Source organism: Lynx canadensis, chromosome C2 (assembly GCF_007474595.2).
Source record: "Lynx canadensis isolate LIC74 chromosome C2, mLynCan4.pri.v2, whole genome shotgun sequence".
In the NCBI taxonomy this organism is placed as follows: Eukaryota; Metazoa; Chordata; class Mammalia; order Carnivora; family Felidae; genus Lynx; species Lynx canadensis.
In genome coordinates, this window is record NC_044311.2 from 86,097,796 (window position 1) to 86,116,928 (window position 19,133).

The window sequence follows — 19,133 nt, forward strand, 5'->3', positions numbered from 1 at the left end:
AGTAACGCTAGCTTCATAAAATTAATTGGAAGTTCTCTTTTTTTGTTAGTGTTACTAGATGTTTGTCAGTTTTACTGAGTTTTTCACAGAACCAGCTCTTTGTTTCATTGATTTTTTTTTTTCTGTTTTTCTGGTTTCAGTGTCATTGCTTTCTGCTTTTATCTTTATGTTTTCTTTCCTTCTGCTTGGTTTGTCTTATTTTGTTCTTTTTTCCCCTGTATTCTTGAGGTAGGAGCTTAGATTATTAATTTGAGATTTTTTTCCCTCTTCTTAGATATGCATTAGTGCTATAAATTTCCCTGTCAGCATTATTTTAACTGTTTCTAACATATTTTGATAGGTTGTATTTTTATTTTCATTAATTACGGTGGATTTTTTTCACAATTGCTGCTTTCACTCTTGGATTATTTAGAATTGTGTTGTTTAGCTTCCAGGTGTTCGGAGATTTTTCCTGTTATCTTATTATTAATTTCTAGTTTAATTCCATTGTGGTCGGAGAACACACTATATATGATTACATTTCTTTTAAATTTGTTGAGATTTGTCTTATGACCAAGATATAGTCTATCTTTGTATATGTTCTGTGGGTCCTTGAAAGGATGTGTATTCTGCTAGAGTTCTGTAAATGTCTGTTAGATCCTGATTGCTGGTGGTGTTGTTGAGGCTTTATCTTTCCTGATTTTCTTTGTAGTTTTTATCATTTATAGAAAGAGGTTTGTTGAAGTCTCCAAGTATAGTTGGGATTTGTCAGCATCTCCCTACATTTGTCAGTTTTTGTTTCACACACATTGCATCTTTGTTGTTGGGTACACACACATTTAGATTTAGGATTGCTATGTTGTCTTGGTGTAATGACCTTGTTATCATTCGTGTAATGTTCATCTCTGATCTTTGTGTCTGTTTTTATGCCAATTCTGTATTGTTATGGTGACTAAAGTTTTGTAATAGAGTTTGAAATCAAGGTGCATGATCCCTCCAGCCTTGTTCTTTCTCAAGATTGCTTTGGCTATTCAGGATCTTTTGTGGTTCCATACAAGTTGTAGGATTGCTTGTTCTGTTTCTGTGAGAATGCCTTTGGAATTTTGATGGAGATTTTACTGTATTTGTAGATTGCTTTGAGTAATATGGACATTTTGACAGTATTAATTCTTCTAATCCATGAGCACTGAATATTTTCCCATTTATCTGTGTCTTCTTCAGTTTCTTTCATCAATGTTGTATAGTTTTTAGTGTACAGGTCTTTCACCTGGGTTAAACTTACTCTTAGGTATTCATTTTGATGCAATTATAGATGTGTTTTTTCTTTCTTTTTAATTTTTATTTTTAAGAGAAAGTACGGGGGAGGGGCAGACGACGAGGGAGACAGAGAATTGCATGTGGGGCTCGAACTCACGAACTGTGAGATCATGACCTGAGCTGAAACCAAGAGTTGGGATGCTTAACTGACTGAACCACTCAGGCACCCCTAAATGTGTTTGTTTTCTTAAATTCTCTTTCTGGTAGTTCATTGTAAGTGTACAAAAATAAAACATATACACTGCAACTTTATGGAATTTGTGTATTCTAAGTTTTTTTGGTGGTGTGTTTAAGATTTTCTATTTATTAAAGCATGTTATCTGCAAATAGAGTTTTACTTCCTTTCCAGTTTAGATGCCTTTTATTTATTTATTTTTTTCCTTCTTAATTTTCCTGGCAAGGATTTTATTATTGTTTTTTTAATGTTTGTTTATTTTTGAGAGCAAGAGAGACAGAGTGAGAGTGGAGGAGGGGCAGAGAGAGAGGGAGACAGAATCTGAAGCAGGCTCCAGGCTCTGAGCTGTCAGCACAGAGCCTGACACAGGGCTCAAACTCACAGACTGCGAGAGCATGAGCTGAAATCAGAAGCTTAACAACTGGGCCACCCAGGAACCCCTGGCAAGGATTTTCATTACTATGTTGAATAACAGTGGTGAGGGTGGTCTTATTACCGATCTTAGGGGAAAAGCATTCAGATTTTCACCACCAAATATGTTATCTGTGGGCTTGTCGTATATGGTCTTTATTATGTTGAAGTACATTCCCTTTGTACCTACTTTATTGAAAGTTTTTATAAATGGATGTTGAATTTTGTGAAATGATTTTTCTGCATCTATTGAGATGATCATTGGAATTTTAGACTTCTTTTTGTTAATGTGGTGTATCATGTTGATTTGTGGATACTGAACCATCCTTGCATTCCTGAATAAATTACTCTTGATCATGGTGTATGGTTCTTTTAATGTATTCTTTTTTTATTCTTTTAATGTATTCTTAAATTCTGTTTGCTAATATTTTGTTGGATATCTTTGCATCTGTGTTCACCTCAGATATTTGCCTTTAATTCCCTCCCTTCCTTCCTTCCTTCCTTCCTTCCTTCCTTCCTTGTGTGATTTAGGTATTAGGGTAATACTGCCTTCATAAAATGAATTTGGAAGCAGTCATTCCTATTCAGATTTTTGGAAGAGTGGAAGAGGTTAAGAAGGGTAGTATTAAATCTTCTTTGAATGTTTGGTGGAATTTACCACTTAAACCATCAGGTCTTGGACTTTTGTTTGTTGGGAGGTTTTTGATTACTGATTTAATACCGTTAATAGTAATTGGTCTATTCACATTTTCTATTTCTTCCTAATTCAGTCTTGGAAGATTGTATGTTTCTAGCAACTTACCCATTTCTTCTAGGTTGTCCAGTTTGTTGGTGTATAATTGTTCATAGTAGCCTTTTAAGGTCCTTTGCATTTATTTGGTGTCATTTGTAATGTCTCTTTCATTTCTGATTTTATTCATTTGTGCCCTCTCTTTTTTTCTTAGTCTAGCTAAAAGGTTTGTCGATTCTGTTTATCTTTTCCAAGAATCAGCTCTCAGTTTTATTACTCTTTTTTTTATTGCCTTTTTAGTCTCCTTCATTTATTTCAAATCTTTTTTATTTCCTTTCTTCTACTAGTTTGGGCTTTGTTCCTCTTTTTCTAGTTCCTTTAGGTGTAAAGTTAGATTAGTTATTTGAGTTATTTTGTTTCTTAAGTTAGGCCTGTATTGCTATAAACTTCCCTCTTAGAACTGCTTTTGCTGAATCTATTATGTTAAACTTAAAAATAAAATTGCCAATTATTTTAGCAAGAAATGGTTTTATTCAGGAATAGTGAGAATTGCGATTCAGGACAGGCAAGCTATCACAAAAACCACGGACAAATCTGCAGAACAAGGGAGAGGGATGCTCTTTTATAAACGAAGGGGGAAAGTTGGGAAGGCTCTTGTGAACAAAAAATTCATTAGAGTAAATTGGGGGTGTGAAATATAGTGGCTTTTCATTGGCTGAGTTGTGACAGCCTCTCATTGGCTGGGCTGTGTTGCTGAGAAGGAGGAAAAACTTTATTCCTTATGCTGGAATAGTAAAATAATACTCCTACAACGTCTGTCTCTTCCTTATGGGTCTGCAGTTGACATTGAGTGATTGGACATGAGAGCTCCTTGCCTTCCATTCTAAGCAAGGTGGATTATTTTTTTCCACATAGATTTTGATATGTTGTATTTTCATTTTTATCTGTTTCCAAGGTATTTTTTTTTATTTCTCCTTTGATTTCTTTGTTGATCTATTGGTTATTCAGTAGTATGTTGTTTAATCTCCACATATTTGTAATTCTCCCAGTTTTCTTCTTGTAATTGATTTCTGGTTTCATACCATTTATGGTCAGAAAAGATATTTGATACGATTTCATTCTTTTAAATTTATTGAGACTTGTTTTGTGGCCTAACATGATTTATCCTAGAGAATGTTCCATGTGCACTTGAGAAGAATGTGTATTCTGCTGCTTTGGGATGGAATGTCTATATATCTAGTAAGCCCATCTGGTTTAATATTTCATTTAAGGGCAATGTTTCCATATTGATTTTCTTTCTGGTCTAGCCATCAATGTAAGTATAGTATTAAATTCCCCTACTGTTATTGTATTGCTTTCAAATTCTCCCATTATGTCTGTCAATATTTGCCTTATATATGTAGGTGCTCCTATATTATGTGCATAAATATTTACAAATCTTATGTTTTCTTGTTGGATTGACCCCATTATTCTGTAATGCCTGTCTTTGTTTGTTGTTGTTGTTGTTGTTACAGTGTTTGTTTTAAAGTATATTTGTCTGGGGCGCCTGGGTGGCGCAGTCGGTTAAGGGTCCGACTTCAGCCAGGTCACGATCTCGCGGTCCGTGAGTTTGAGCCCCGCGTCAGGCTCTGGGCTGATGGCTCGGAGCCTGGAGCCTGTTTCCGATTCTGTGCCTCCCTCTCTCTCTGCCCCTCCCCCATTCATGCTCTGTGTCTCTCTGTCCCAAAAATAAATAAACATTGAAAAAAAAAATTAAAAAAAAAAATAAAGTATATTTGTCTGATGTAAGTATAGCTACCCCAGCTTTCTGTTGGTTTCCATTTGCCTGAAGCATCTTTTTACTTTGTCTCTGTGTGAACTTAAATCTGAAGTCTCTTGTAGGCTACATAGAGATGGATTTTGTATTTTTATCCATTCAGCCACTGAATGTCTTTTGATTTAAGAATTTCGTTCATTTACATTTAAGGTAATTATCAATAGGTATGTACTTAGTGCCATTTTGTTCATTGTTTTCTGACTATTTTGTACTTCCTCTCTGTTCCTTTCTTCTGCTTTCTTCCCTTGTGATTTGATGACTTTCTTTAGTGTTATGCTTAGATTCTTTCTCATTATCTTTTGTGTATCTACTATAGGTTTTTTGCTTTCTGGTTACCATGAAGCTCACATTTAACAGTCTATGTATATAACAATCTATTTTAAGTTGGTAGCAAGTTAAGTTTGAATGCATTCTATCTCTTTGCTTTTACTCAACCCCATTTATGATTTTGTTACATCTCTTCATTTTGTGTTCTCCTTAACTATTGCAGTTATTTTTACTAGTTTTGTCCTTTAACCTTCAATTTAGCTTTATAAGTGATTAATCCACTGTCTTTACTATATATTTATCTTTACCAGTGAGATTTTTACTTTTATATGTTTTCTTGTTACTAATTAGTGCCCTTTCTTTTCAGTTTAAAGAAGGCCTTGTAAAGCTGGATTAGTGGTGAATTCCTTTAGCTTTTGCTTGTCTGGAAAACTCTCTTCATCCATCCTTCAGTTCTGAATGATAATTCTTGGTTAGAAGTTTTTTCCTTTTAGCACTTTGAATATATCATAGTACTCCCTTCTGGCCTGCAAAGTTCCCGCCAAAGAATGTACTGATAATCTTCTGGGGATTCTCTTGTATGTAACAAGTTGTTTTTCTCTTGCTGCTCTTAAGATTCTTGTTTTATCTTTTACTTTTCACACTTTAATTATAATGTGCCTTGTTGTGGATCTTTTTGGGTTCTTCTGTTTCAGAACTCTCTGGACTTCCTGGATCTCCATGTCTGTTTCCTTCCTCAAGTTAGAGAAGTTTTTGGCCATTATTTCTCTAAATAAGTTTCTGCCCCTATCTTCTTCTGGGACTCTTGCAATGTGAATGTTATTCTGCTTAATGTTGTTCCATGGGTCCTTTGGCTGTCGTCTTTACTTTTTCATTCTTTTTTCTTTTAGCTCCTCTGAGTGAGTTCTACTCTGTCTTCTAGATCATTGATCCTTTCTTCTGCTTCATCTCTAGTCTGCTGTTGAGCACCTCTAGTATATTTTTCAGGTTTTTTTACTGTATTCTTCAGCTCTGTGACTTCTGTTTGCTACTTTTTTATATTTTCTATCACTATTGAAGTTCTCACTGTGTTCCTACATTCTTCAAGTTCAGTGAGCACTTTTATAACCATTATTTTGAACTCTTTATTAGGTAAATTATTTTCATTTCACTAAGTTTTTTCCTCAGATTTTAGCTTCTTTTTTATCTTGAACACATTTCTCAGTTTCTTCCTTTTGCTTGACTCTCTGTGTCTATGTAATAGGCCAAATAGCTGTCTCTCCTAGTCTTGAAGGAATGGCCTCATATAGGAGATGAACCTTATCACTGAATCTTAGCATTTAATTTTGCCCTAGCTCTTGGTTCTCTCGAATATTTATGATTGTCTTATCCTGATTTATTCTTGTTAGGTCCCAGTTGTTGAGAGTATGCCAATACCTATCAGTGTTCCAGAGGGAGGCATCTCAGTCAGCAGCTAGTTTCAGGTTGATTGGAAGCCAGACCCTCAGTCAGCAGCTTTTAAAGTATGCAAGTGTATACATTTGGTGGCACAACAATAGTAAACCTTACTGGCTTCCAGACCAGGTAACCTAGAGGTGTCCCCTTACAGCTGGAAAAAAATTAGGGCTCCAGAAAAGTTATGAGCTCTTTTCCAAGAGGTACTGGTGAGCTTATAGCAAGGCCAAAGGAGAGTGCAAGGATGGTGTCTCTAACCCACATTGCCTGAGAGCATTTCAGTAGCTTCTGGATGTGTGGTATACTTGATGACTGCCTCTCAGGCTGAAGCTGTAGGACGAGTAAATAGGCTTTTTTCATAGGAAGACTGGTGGGATGTTTCATTCTGCTGCCTGTGTAGAGCTTTGTTCTTGGGTGTGATAGCCTCCCAAGAACTGTTTTCAGTTGTTTCAGACCCATGGGGTCCAGAAACACAAGCACCCGCAGCCACCAGAGCCATGTGCTCATGTGGTATCCCCTCTGTGGACTCCCTGTGCCTGCTGACTTTAGCAGGGCTGAGGGTGAACTTGGGGATGAGGTGCACCTACTGCTTTTGGGGGCCACTGGTGAGTGTGGGGCAAGGCACGCCCGCTGGTGCTAGCAAGGTATAGTAGTCCTTCCTCATCCATGGTTGCTTTTCATGGTTTCAGTACACGTGGTCAGCTGTGGTTGAAAGCAGATGTTCCTTCTGATGTGTTGTCAGAATGTCAGTAGTCTGACACTGCATCACAAATGCCTATGTATTCATCTCACTTCAGCTCATAGGCATTTTGTCATTTCACACCATGATAAGAGGAAGGATGAGACAGTAGAAGATATTTTGAGAGAGACCACATTCACATACATACCTTTATTACAACATATTGCTGTAATTGTTCTGCTTTATTATTAGCAATTGTTAGTCACTTACTATGCCTAGTTTATAAAATTAACCTTTATCAATGGTATGTATTATAGGGAAAAATATAGTGTGTGTGTGTGTGTGTGTGTGTGTGTGTGTGTGTGTAGTGTTTGCTGTCTGCAGTTTTTTTTTTTTAATGTTTATTATTGAGAGACAGAGAGACACAGAGTGTGAGCAGGGGAGGGGTAGAGAGAGGGGGAGACATAGAATCTGAAATGGGCACCAGGCTCTGAGCTGTCAGCACAGAGCCCGACACGGGGCTCGAACTCACAAACTGTGAGATCATGACCTGAGCCAAAGTAGGTCGCTTAACCAACTGAGCCACCCAGGTGCCCCATTGCTGTCTGCAGTTTTGCACATCTACTGGGAGTTTTGGAATGTATCCCCTCTGGGTAAGGGGTAACTACCATAGAGGGATATTGTGAAAATGCACCCAGCAGCACCTTTTTCCCTGGAGAGCTTCAACAAGCTTCTTGCCCCTCTGGCAGACATTTTAAGATTAGCAAATGAGTCTCCTTCATATATATGATCTAGGTGCTTTTCAAACTTCTGCTTTTGTACCGGGTCCTGAGGTGAATGAGTCTGTGTGTGGGCCCTTTAAGAGTGGAATCTCTATTTCTTTCAGCCCTGTGCGTTTTCAAAGCAAAATGTTTTGGGGGCTCGTCATTTCTATGCAGGTACAAGGGTTGTGGTGCTTGATGTGGATCATGAACTCATTGCTCAAGGAGACACTGTATTTGTGAGATCCCTCCCAGTTGTTAGTCACTGCACCAGGGGTGGGGTTTGGGGCAAGTTTGCATCTCTGCCTCTCCTACCCATCTCGATGTGGCCTTTTTATCCTTTTTTTGTGGAGGAGCTGTTTAGCTAGTTTTAAGGTCTTTTTCAGAAGGAATTGTTCCATATGTAGTTGTATATTAGGTTTGTCCATCAGAGAAGTTAAGGATCTCCCTACACAGCTGTCTTGAACTGTCTCTCTCTCTAGTGGTGTTGAGTGTATCTCATTGTATAGCTTATTTCATAGTTACTGTAGGTATGATAATACTGTAGGTATGTCCGTGTGTGTGTGTGTGTGTGTGTGTGTGTGTGTGTGTGTTTGTGTGTGTGTGTCTGTCTATCTGTATAGACACATAGACATATATATTATCATGCTACTGGGTTACCATTTTACCAGTTCAGGTGAAATATTGAAACCTAACTCTCTTTACATCCCTTTATCCTACCCTACATGTAATATAATTGTTTTAAGCATTTCTTTCTACACGCCTGCCAAACCACATCAGACAGTGTTACAATTTTTTATTGAGCTGCCAACATGATTCAGAAAGCTCAACAGAAGGTTGATTGTATTTACCCATGTATTTGTGTAACTTGCTGTTTATTTCTAATATTCCAAGATTCCCTCTTTTCGTGTTTGCTTTCTATTTAGAGAACTTTTGTTAGCCTGTTTTTTAGGGTAGATCTGTTGGCAAATTCTCTAGCTTTTTTGTTTGTTTTGTTTTTCATCTGAGAATGTTTAGGTTTTCCTGTCATTCCTGAAGGATTTTTGCTAGATATAAGATTCTGGGTTGACAATTCTTTTATTTCAGCAGTTGGATAGTATTGTACCAATTTTAGTTCCAATAAAATCCAGTTAGAATATAATTATTCTGGAATACTATATCTTACATGAGCCTAGACCCTGGCCACCTTTCTTTTTAATTTTTTTTTTATTTGTTTTTGAGAGAGAGAGAGAGTGTGAGTGGGAGTGAGGCAGAGACAGACAGACACAGAATCCAAAGCAGGCTGCAGGCTCTGAGCTGCCAACACAGAGCCTGACGCAGGGCTCAAACTCACAAACCATGAGATCAGAACCCTAGCCGAAGTCCACCACTTAACCAACTGAGCCACCCAGGCATCCCCTGGCCACCTTTCTTAAGCTTCTCTGCTCCTGATTAATATTGTTCTAGTTACATTAGCCTTCTTTTAGATCCTGAAATTCTAGTACTTTTGGATCAGATACACTTACTGCCTGAAAGCTCCTCTTCTTGAGTTTTACATATCAACCTTCTAATCCTGTAGGTTTCAGCCTAAGGGAGACCTTTTTGAAAGAAGACTTCTCCAAGTAAAACCACTGTTCTTTTTGACCACACACTGTTTCCTTTTTAAAAAGTGCTGATTATCACACTGTAATTGTTTGCTTTCTTTAGTTTACAAATCCATGTGGAAAATGAAATTATTTACTAAATTAGAAATTTTGTAATGTGTAAATAAAAACCTAATAATTATAATTTTTGGCAGTCTGATATTTTAAAAATATAGTTGGGATCAGACATGGTTTGAATGTCCCATTTGATGGGCACATTTAGACAGCTTTTATTTAATATAGTTATCAATATTGTTGGTTTAAATCTAACATCTTGCTATTTAACATTTGCCCCACCTGTTTGTTCTTTTTGCTTTTACTGACTTCTTTTGCAGTAACTGAGTATTTTTTGTGATTCCATTTTATCTCCAACTATTGGCTTATTAGCTGTACTTTTTTGCTTTATTGTTTTAGTTGTTACAGGCCCTAGAATCTAAGATTCACAAAATTCATCTTTAAGTTATCATAGTTTACTTTCAAATATTATACCACTTGTTAAGATCTTACAACAGTACACTTCCAGTTCCCTCTCCTTTCCTTTGTGCTACTATTATACATTTTACTTCTGCATACATTATAAGCCCTGTAAACCATTGTTTATTATTTTTTTCTTTAAGCATAACATTATCTTTTTCTTTTTAAATTAATAGACACAATATTATAGAGTAGTTTGGCTTTACAGAAAAATTGAGAAGTTAAGAGAGTTATAGTTAATGAGCCAGTATTGAGTATTAAAGCCCATAGTTTATATTGGGGTTCACTCTTTATGCTGTGTATTCTGTGGGTTTCGAAAATGTATAATGACATGTGTCTACCATTGTATTACCACACAGAATAGTTTTGTTACCCAAAAAATCACCAGTGCTCTGCCTATTGATCTCTCCCTGCCCCCTGCACGTCGGGCAACTACTGATCTTTTTTTCTGCCTTCATAGTTTTTTCTTTTCCAAATATCTTCCAGTTGGAATTCTACAAAATACAGCATTTTCAATTTGTTTTCTTTCATTTAGTAATATGGATTTAAGCTTTCTCTATGTCTTTTCATGTCTTGATGATGGCACATTTCTTTTTATTGGTGAAAAAGATTCCATTGTATGGATGTATCATAGTTTATTTATCAATTCATCCCTGCAAAGACATCTTGGTTGCTTCTAAGTTTTGACAGTAATGAATAAAGCTGCTACATCCATATGTAGCTTTTGTGTGTATATAAGTTTTTAAATTGTTTGGGTACATACCAAGGTGTGTGATTGCTGGATTGTATGCTGAGTATGTTTAACTTTGTAAGAAACTGCCAGACTGTCTTTGAAACTGGTTGTACCATTTTGCATTCCCACCAGCAATGAATGAGAGTTCCTGTTACTCCACATTCCTTGTCAGCATTTGATGTTCTGGTTTTTTGTTCATTTAGTGTGCTGTAGTTATCTTGTATTTTACAATTCCCTAATGATGTATGTTGTTGAGAATCTTTTCATATGCCATTTTGCCATCTGTATGTATTCTTTGGTAAGTGTTTATTCAGATCTTTTGCCCATTTTTCATTGTTTTTGTTTTCATTATATTGAATTTTAAGAATTTGTGTATTTTGGTTATTAGTCCTTTATCAGTAAGTGTTTTGCACATATTTTCTCCCAGTCTGTGTCTTGTCTTTTCATTATATGAACAGTGTCTTTTGCAAGAGCAGAAGTTTTTAATATTACTGAAGTCCAACTTAGCAATTTTTTCTTTCATAAATCATGCTTTTGGTATATCTGAAGAGTTACTGTAGAGGCAAGGACACATAGATTTTCTCTTATGTTTTTTTCTAGAAGTTGAGTTTTACAATATTACCTTCTAAAGAAATTTAAAAATCAAGAATAAAGTGTTTAATATTCACTCAGATATTTACCATTTTTTATGATCTTTATTGTATTCTGTAGATCATCTGGTTCTTTTTCATCATGAAGAACTTTAACATTTCTTGCAATGCACTTCTTTTTTTTTTTTTTTTTTTAATTTTTTTTTTTTTCAACGTTTATTTATTTTTGGGACAGAGAGAGACAGAGCATGAACGGGGGAGGGGCAGAGAGAGAGGGAGACACAGAATCGGAAACAGGCTCCAGGCTCCGAGCCATCAGCCCAGAGCCTGACGCGGGGCTCGAACTCACGGACCGCGAGATCGTGACCTGGCTGAAGTCGGACGCTTAACCGACTGCGCCACCCAGGCGCCCCGCAATGCACTTCTTTATTGATGAATTCTCTTAGCTTTTGTTTACCTGGAAAAGTACTTTGCGTTTATTTTTGTATGATATTTTTGGGGTGCCTGGGTAGCTCAGTCAGTTAAGTGATGACTTCGGCTCAGGTTATGATCTCATGGTCCATGAGTTCGAGCCCCACATCGGGCTCTGTGCTGACAGCTCAGAGCCTGCTTCAGATCCTCTGTCTCCCTCTCTCTCTGCCCCTCCCCCACTCCTCGCTCGCGCTCTCTCTCCCTCTCTCTCTCTCAAAAATAAAATAAATATTTAAAAAAATTGATATTTTTGATGAATATAAAATTCTAGGTTGACAATTTTTCCCCCCAAATACCTTAAAGACTTTACTTGCAGTGTTTCTGATAAGAATTCTGCTGTGGTTCTGATCTGGTTGCTTTAACTCTTTTTGACAGGTTTTTAGTAATTTGATTATCATGTCTTGGTATGGGTATGTAGGGTTTTGTTTGTGCGTGTGCTCTCTATTTGGGATTTCCTAAGCCCTTTGGAGCAGTGCGTTTTATAGTTTTATAAAATTTGGAAAATTTTTGCCTATTTTAAAAAACAACTTTTTTCCCACTGCTTTCATCTCATTTCTCTCCTGGGATTTCAATTACATGTTTGTTAAATTGCTTGATATGTTTTACAGTTCACTGTGGCCATATTTATTTTTATTTGTTTTAATTTTTCTCTCTGTCCTCCAGCATAGGTCATTTCTATTGTTGTGACTTCAAGTTCACTCATTCTTGGCATTTGTTGTTAATCTCATCTGATGGATTTTTTTTTTTAATGTTTATTTATTTTTGAGAGAGAAAGAGAGACAGAGTATGAGTGGAGGAGGGGCAGAGAGAGACAGAGACACAGAATCCAAAGCAGGCTCCAGGCTCTGAGTTGTCAGCACAACACAGGGCTCAAGCCCACAGACCATGAGATCATGACCTGAGCTGAAGTCAAACACTTAACCGACTGAGCCACTCAGGCACCCGTTGGCCAATGCTTTTAAAGACTATCAAAGTCATAGAAGACTAGGAAAGACAGAAAATTTCACAAATTAAAGGAGACTGGGGTGATCATGACCTGAGCTGAAGTCCGATGCTGAACTGATTGAGCTACTCAGGCGCCCCTGGATTTTTCATTTCTTACATTGTGTTTTTCATCACTAGAATTTCCATTTGCTACATTTTTTTATTGCTTGTGTTTGTGTCATGTTGATTTTTTTTTTTTTTTTAATTTGGGAGATAGAGCTGAGAGAGAGAGAGAGAGAGAGCGAGAGAGCGTGAGCATAAGCCAGGGAGAGGAGCAGAGGGAGGGAGAGAGAGAATTCCAAGCAGGCTCCATGCTTGATTTCATGACCCCAGGATCGTGACCTGAGCCAGCTGAAATCAAGAGTCAGACTCTCAACCAATTGAGCCACCCCAGGCGCCCCCATTATGTTGATTTTTTTAAAAATCCTTTAACATGTATATAATTTTATAAAAGTGTTTCAAGTTTTTGTCTGCTAAGTCCATCATTTGGCATTTCTAGATATGTTCCTATGGACTGATTTTCTTCCTGTGATGGGTCACAGTTTTATGTTGCTTTGCATGTGCCATTGGGTGCCAGACATTGTGAATGTTGTTGACTGTTGCTGAATGTTGTTTTCTGTAAGGTACCAGGTTTTTTTGTCAGGTTTTTTTGTTAAATCTCTTGCAGATAAGGTTGATTTTTTTTTAATAGTTCTTTTTAGGCTTTTTTTTTTTTTTTTTTTTAATAGAGTGTGTTGAGGGAGGGGCAGAGAGAGGGAGACAGAGGATGTGAAGCTGGCTTCATGCTGTCAGTGCAGGGCCTGATGCAGGACTCAAACCCTCAAACCGTGAAATTATGACCTGAGCTGAAGGCAGACACTTAACCAACTGAGCTACCCAGGAGACCCACTTTTTTAAGGCTTTTTAAAGTTGGGTCTCCAGTAGCCTTTTTTAAATATTCTGTCTTGAAAGTTCCAACTGCTTCACAATACCTGAAAACCAGTCTTAATCTCTTTTATTCAGTGAGATGGCTATGTTTGTTTGGGTTTCCTCATTGTGTGCCAGTTTCCCAGATTTGCCTCCTGGCAGAAAGCCAGAAAGAAAATAGAGCTCAACCTCATTTTTTTTTTTTTTTCCTCTCAGATATCACAATCCTGCATTCTGCTTGTCCCAGTGTCTAGAAACTGTCATAGCACATTTTTTTTTTTTTCCTAGTTTTATAGTTGTTTAAGGCAGGAGGGCAAGTTCTTTCTGTACCAGTTACTCCTTTGTGGCCTGACACATCTTTTCTTTTTCAGGAGCTATTTCTTGTCACAATAGATTTAAGATGGATTGCTCTGGAATATGAACTACTATTTTTGTAGTTTCCTTTAAGAAAAAATAATATTCTGTATCTTACCACTTTTAATATTTTGGTATATTCTAGTCTTTTTTTATGTGCATATTTAACCTCTTATACACATAATCCAGGGCTGAGCACATGCAAACATATGATCCTCTTTGTTCCTCCAATTTGTAATTATTTTTCCTTTTAGAAAGTTAAGGTTAGATGTGCTTTCCATTTTTTACATTTTTAAAAAATATATTTGTCTCTTGTGTCTGTTTGTGTGTATTATAATGGCAGTTAAAGATTTCATCACAGGAATGTGCAATCATTTATTCAGATAGTATGGGACTGATTATGATTAAACATCTATTGTTTCTAAAAGTAAGAACTTTAGTCACTAAAGACTGTACTCCTAAATTTCATCTTTTATACTAAATTCATCTTTTCTTCATCTATTACTTGTGATATTTTGTCCTTGTTTCATCTATTCCCTCCTTTCTGAGAAAAGTATTCTATGTAGACATTTTGGACTCATTTTGATTTGAGAAGTGTGCATTTCTTAGTTGGATAATCTAGGTTTGTAAGCCTATCGAATCACATAGGGAGCTTGTTAAAAGTAAAGATTGTTGGTTTTGAATTAGACTGAATACCTGGAAATTTTATTCAAATAGCTCATCATTTGGGAATCACTGTTCAAAACCTGATCTCTGGCATTCTAGGATTCTTAAAGACCTGTGTTGATTGGTTCAGAAGCACATACGGAGGACATATGCTGGGACTCATCAGCCCTGAGCCAGAGTCTCACTGCTTTTATCTGTTTTGTTTTTTGGGGACATCCACCTAAGCTACAGTTTCAAAGAAGTTTTATGCTAAAAAGCAAATATGCTTGCTGCAGATATAGCTTATCAGAGTGGTGTTTCTGATATGTGATAGACTTATCTCTTTAAATACAGAGAAGCCTCTGCACTGCTTAAGATAGGAGTTATGGATTGTTAAAGCTTATATAAAACTTTTAAAATGGTTTATGTGAATTTGATGTTTCTCAAATGATATACTCTAAGGTATAGTTTTTGTTTTATGAGTATACTCAACAAATTTTTAATAAGTTTTTAAATCTGATTTTTAAAAATCTTTGAATAGAAGAAATTGAAGAATGATAGTTGCTACCTTTACATGGTAGTTCTTTCAATCCATGGACATAGAGTGTATTTATTTAAATTTTTAGTTTACATTAATGTTTTATAATTTTCAGTGTATGAGTCTTGCAGTTTTACTATGTTTTTTCCTAAGTATTCTATGCTTTTTGATGGTAATATGAATGAAATTACTATTCTTAATTTCAAATTGTTCATTGTTTGTACATAGAGTTACAATTTATTTTTGTAGGTTGCTCTTGAATCCTATATCCTTACTAAACTTGTTTATGAGTTCTAAGAGGTTTTTGTTGTTTGTGGATGCCTTAGGATTTTCTACATGTAGGGTCATACCATTTGCAAATAAAGGCAGTTTTATTTCTTCCTTTCAAATATGGATGCCTTTAATTTTTCTTGTCTGATTGCACTGGCTGGAACTACAGTACAGTTTTGAACAGGAGTGCCTAAATTGTATGTTCTTTCCTTGTTTTTGATCTTAAGGAGAAAGCACTCAATCTTTCACCATGGAGTCTGGTGTTAGATATATTATAGGTCTTTTGTAAGTGCCTTTTGTCAGTTGAGGAATTTTCTTTATTTTCCAAGTTTTTTGAGAATTTTTATCATGAATGGATGTTGGATTTTGTCACCTTTTTTTTTTTTATGTCTGTTGGCATACCTGGCAGTTTTTAAGTAGAGTCAGATGCTTAACTGAGCCACCCAGGTGCCCCTCCATGATTCTAATTTTTTTTTTTTATTTAAGTATATAGCTATAAAGCTAAGTAAGAAAGCCCAGTTCAACTTTTTCTAAAATAATAGCTGTTTTTTTTTGTTGTTGTTGCCTTGAGCAGTATCCTTAGCAGAGCTCCTACACATACTCTTCTTGAATTCAGACTGGGGTATTTGAGATGGTGCTAGGTTTCCTTTTAGAACTCCATTATAAGTAATAGCCATATGCACAAAGCAAATTGTTTGCACTAGTTTGGAGGTGCTCCTACAATTCCACTATGTTAGTCTCTGTTTTGGCCATGGACACTGAGGTTTCATGGTACAATTTGCAGCGTACAGATTTGCCCCATTACTTGAAATTGTATGTAGTCACAGTTTAATTTGTTCATTTCTGCTAATTGGCTGTCTTCAACTGTGAAAGCAGTTGAAATTCTATGGTTAGTTGAAATCAGTCAGAGTAGTACAATTTGCTCACGAGCAAATACAGTATTTGATTTGACATTAGTTTTTTCATTATTCAACATTTTGACAGAGTTGCATTTTAGTATCCTTAATAACAGCAAAATGTATTTAGTCAGGTTTATAGTACTTTTGCTAAGTTAACATTTTAAGCCTACTTAGAAATGTCCGCATTATCTTGGGCTACTGTTTGCCAGAAAAAATTGATGGCAAATTCATAGGTTATGATGTTCTTGCTTTCCTACTATTTAAAAAAGAAAGCAGGAAACCAATTTGACAATAAATTTCATATATTAAAAATAAATAAATAAATAAATAAATAAATAAATAAATAAGAAAGCAAATAAGCAAAACCCCAGCATTAATTCTTTATGTGATTTAAGAAAAATAATGTTTCTCTAACTCCAGTAACCATTTGAATCCCATATAACCCACTTATAGCATTGTGATCTAACTGCATTTTCTTTAATGTACAAAATAGGAGCTTCTCTTTAATGTACAAAATAGGAGTTTCTAATGTTGAAATTATCAGTGAATGTTCAGTGATTCTTCATGTATGAGTCATTACCATAGAAACTCAGATGTTACATCAACTAGTTATAATCTATAACTACTTACATAGGATTAAGATGATGCAACAAATTAATACATGTAAAGCAGTTGAAAGAGTCCTGGCAAATAGTGCCATATCTTAGCAGATATTGCTGTTGTTTTATTGTCGTTTTTTGGCAAGCATGAAAATTAAACTCAAGTACTCTTTAAGATTTAAAGTTTTAGATTTCAGATGTAGCATCTCTTCGTAGGTATTATAATTGTTCATTAAAAAAAAAAAAAAAAGAGGCTAGTACTGTCCTTAGCGGTAGGTTGATCTGTCTTAATGCTTTCAAAGTAAGAGGAATGGGGGACTGTGACATGTCAAAACCATCTGGGGGTCTGAAAAAAATGCACATCTCTGATCATTTAAGGATTGCTGGTCTACAAATTTAGCTTCTTTATGGACTTAATAAGAAAAAATATTTAGCCCAACCCAGCTGAATGGTATTAACTTAATAACTCAACATTTTTTAATAACTGGAGTTTATATATAATTGGAGATTTTGGTGACTAAATAAATAATCTCATTTTTCACAATACTGAACTCTGATATTTTGTTAATATGCTAGGTAAAAGAGTTTGTTTGGGGGTGCCTGGCTGGCTCAGTCAGAAGAGCATGCAACTCTTCAACGTAAGTTGAAGACCCACGTTGGGTATAGAGATTACTTAAAAAGAAAAAAAAAAACTAAAAATATTCTTGAGTTTTTTAACCCCTCACCCCCCCCTTTTTTTTAATCTTTATTTACCTTTGAGAGAGAGAGAAAGCGAGTGAGCACACGCAGGGGAGGGAGAGAGAGAGAGAGGGAGACACAGAATCCATAGCAGGCTCCAGGACCTGAGCTGTCAGCACAGAGCCTGATGCGGGGCTTCGAACCTATGAACCATGAAATCATGACCTGAGCCGAAGTCAGACGCTTAACCAACTGAGCCACCCAGGGGCCCCCCCGCCACACCCCTTTTTATAAGATTTTAAATGAAAATGAAATCTTAAGCATGGAACCGTAATATGTTTAAGTAGCATTTTATTACCATGTAATCAGATTTATAGCGTTTATTATTAAATGTAAACAGCAAGGCAGTTCTGAATAATGCATACATTTCAGTATTATTAGACTCAGCATCTATTGTTTTTCTAATTTTGTTACACAGTATTGAGAAAACCCCGTCTTATTTTTTTTTTTTTGAGAAAACCCCATCTTAAACTGATAAGTAATTGATAGCTGTTTTAAAACTTACCTTATAGACTTACATTGTCATGTTAGCAGCTAGACAGAGTAGTAAGGATTTTGAATTTTAAAGTTGACTTACTAAATAACCATTACTTTCATGTAGTAATTGTTGAAAATGGGGTTTGGAGTCAGACATGATTTTCTTTTCTGCTAGCTCTGATACCTTGGATAAATTATTTAACCTCTTTAAGCTTTGGACTCCTTATTTTCCTTATGCACATTATGATAGTTTTTACTTCATAAGGTATTTGGAGTAAATAAGTTAAATGCATGTGTTAAAAGTCTGATTTTCAAAAACAAAGTCATTGCTCTTAGGCAAATATAAAATAAACGTGTCACAAATTATATTTCACTCATTTATTAATGAGGAAACCAGTAAGATGTTAAACCAGCCCTGAGTGCATTTGTGAATCTAGGTATTTATAGACAATGTTGACATAAAATTGCTAAGTTAGATTAAGTCACTGGTTAAAGTCCAATAAGACCATGGACTTCAATCTTCGTGGTTACCTTTTACTGGGCAAAAATTATTTACTTCTCTACTGGATAAAAATCTACAAGTAAACATATAACTTCACTAAATCTTAGATTTTTAGTCAATAGCAAATAGTGAATTGAAGTACATTCCCCTAAATCAGGATTTGTTAACTTCAGCACCATTGAAACTTTGAGTTATGTAATTCTTTGCTGTGGGGTGCTATCCTATGCATTGTAGAACTTTCAGTAGCCTGGCTTCTACCCACTAGATACCAGTAGATCCACCTTCCTTCAGTTGTGGCAACAAAATATGTCTCCAGAATTGTCAGATGCCCATGGGCCGCAAAACTGTCTCTGATTGAGAATCATTGTCCTGGATAATTTTAAGTGGCCTTTGCTCCCATGTAACACTGAAAGAATATACACGTATCTTTTCCCTCTTTTACATGTTTTTGATAAATTTTCTTACACATGTAAAGCACTTTACACAATTTTTGACAAGTAGTAGTTAATTATTAAATGATAACTGCTATTAATAACAAGGATGACACTATTTATTATTACTAATAATAGCAATTTCCTTGGACCGTTATCTGTCAGGTTTACACAGTGTTTCAGAATGGTCAAAATTATATTTTGCATGTTGAGACCCAAATTCACATTTCTCACGTTCTCTTTGCAGTGTTAAGTATGGTAAAATTTGACCTAGAATATATAAATTGAACTCATTCATTTTATTTGAAAATCAAGTAAGAACCACTCATAA

General features: G+C 35.8%; 1 protein-coding gene across 14 annotated transcripts in view; it reads left to right on the top strand.

Annotated features, from left to right (window-relative positions):
• The window catches only part of DLG1 (discs large MAGUK scaffold protein 1), a 278,066-nt gene that overhangs the window by 56,000 nt on the left and 202,933 nt on the right, over positions 1 to 19,133 (top strand). The window lies entirely within an intron of this gene.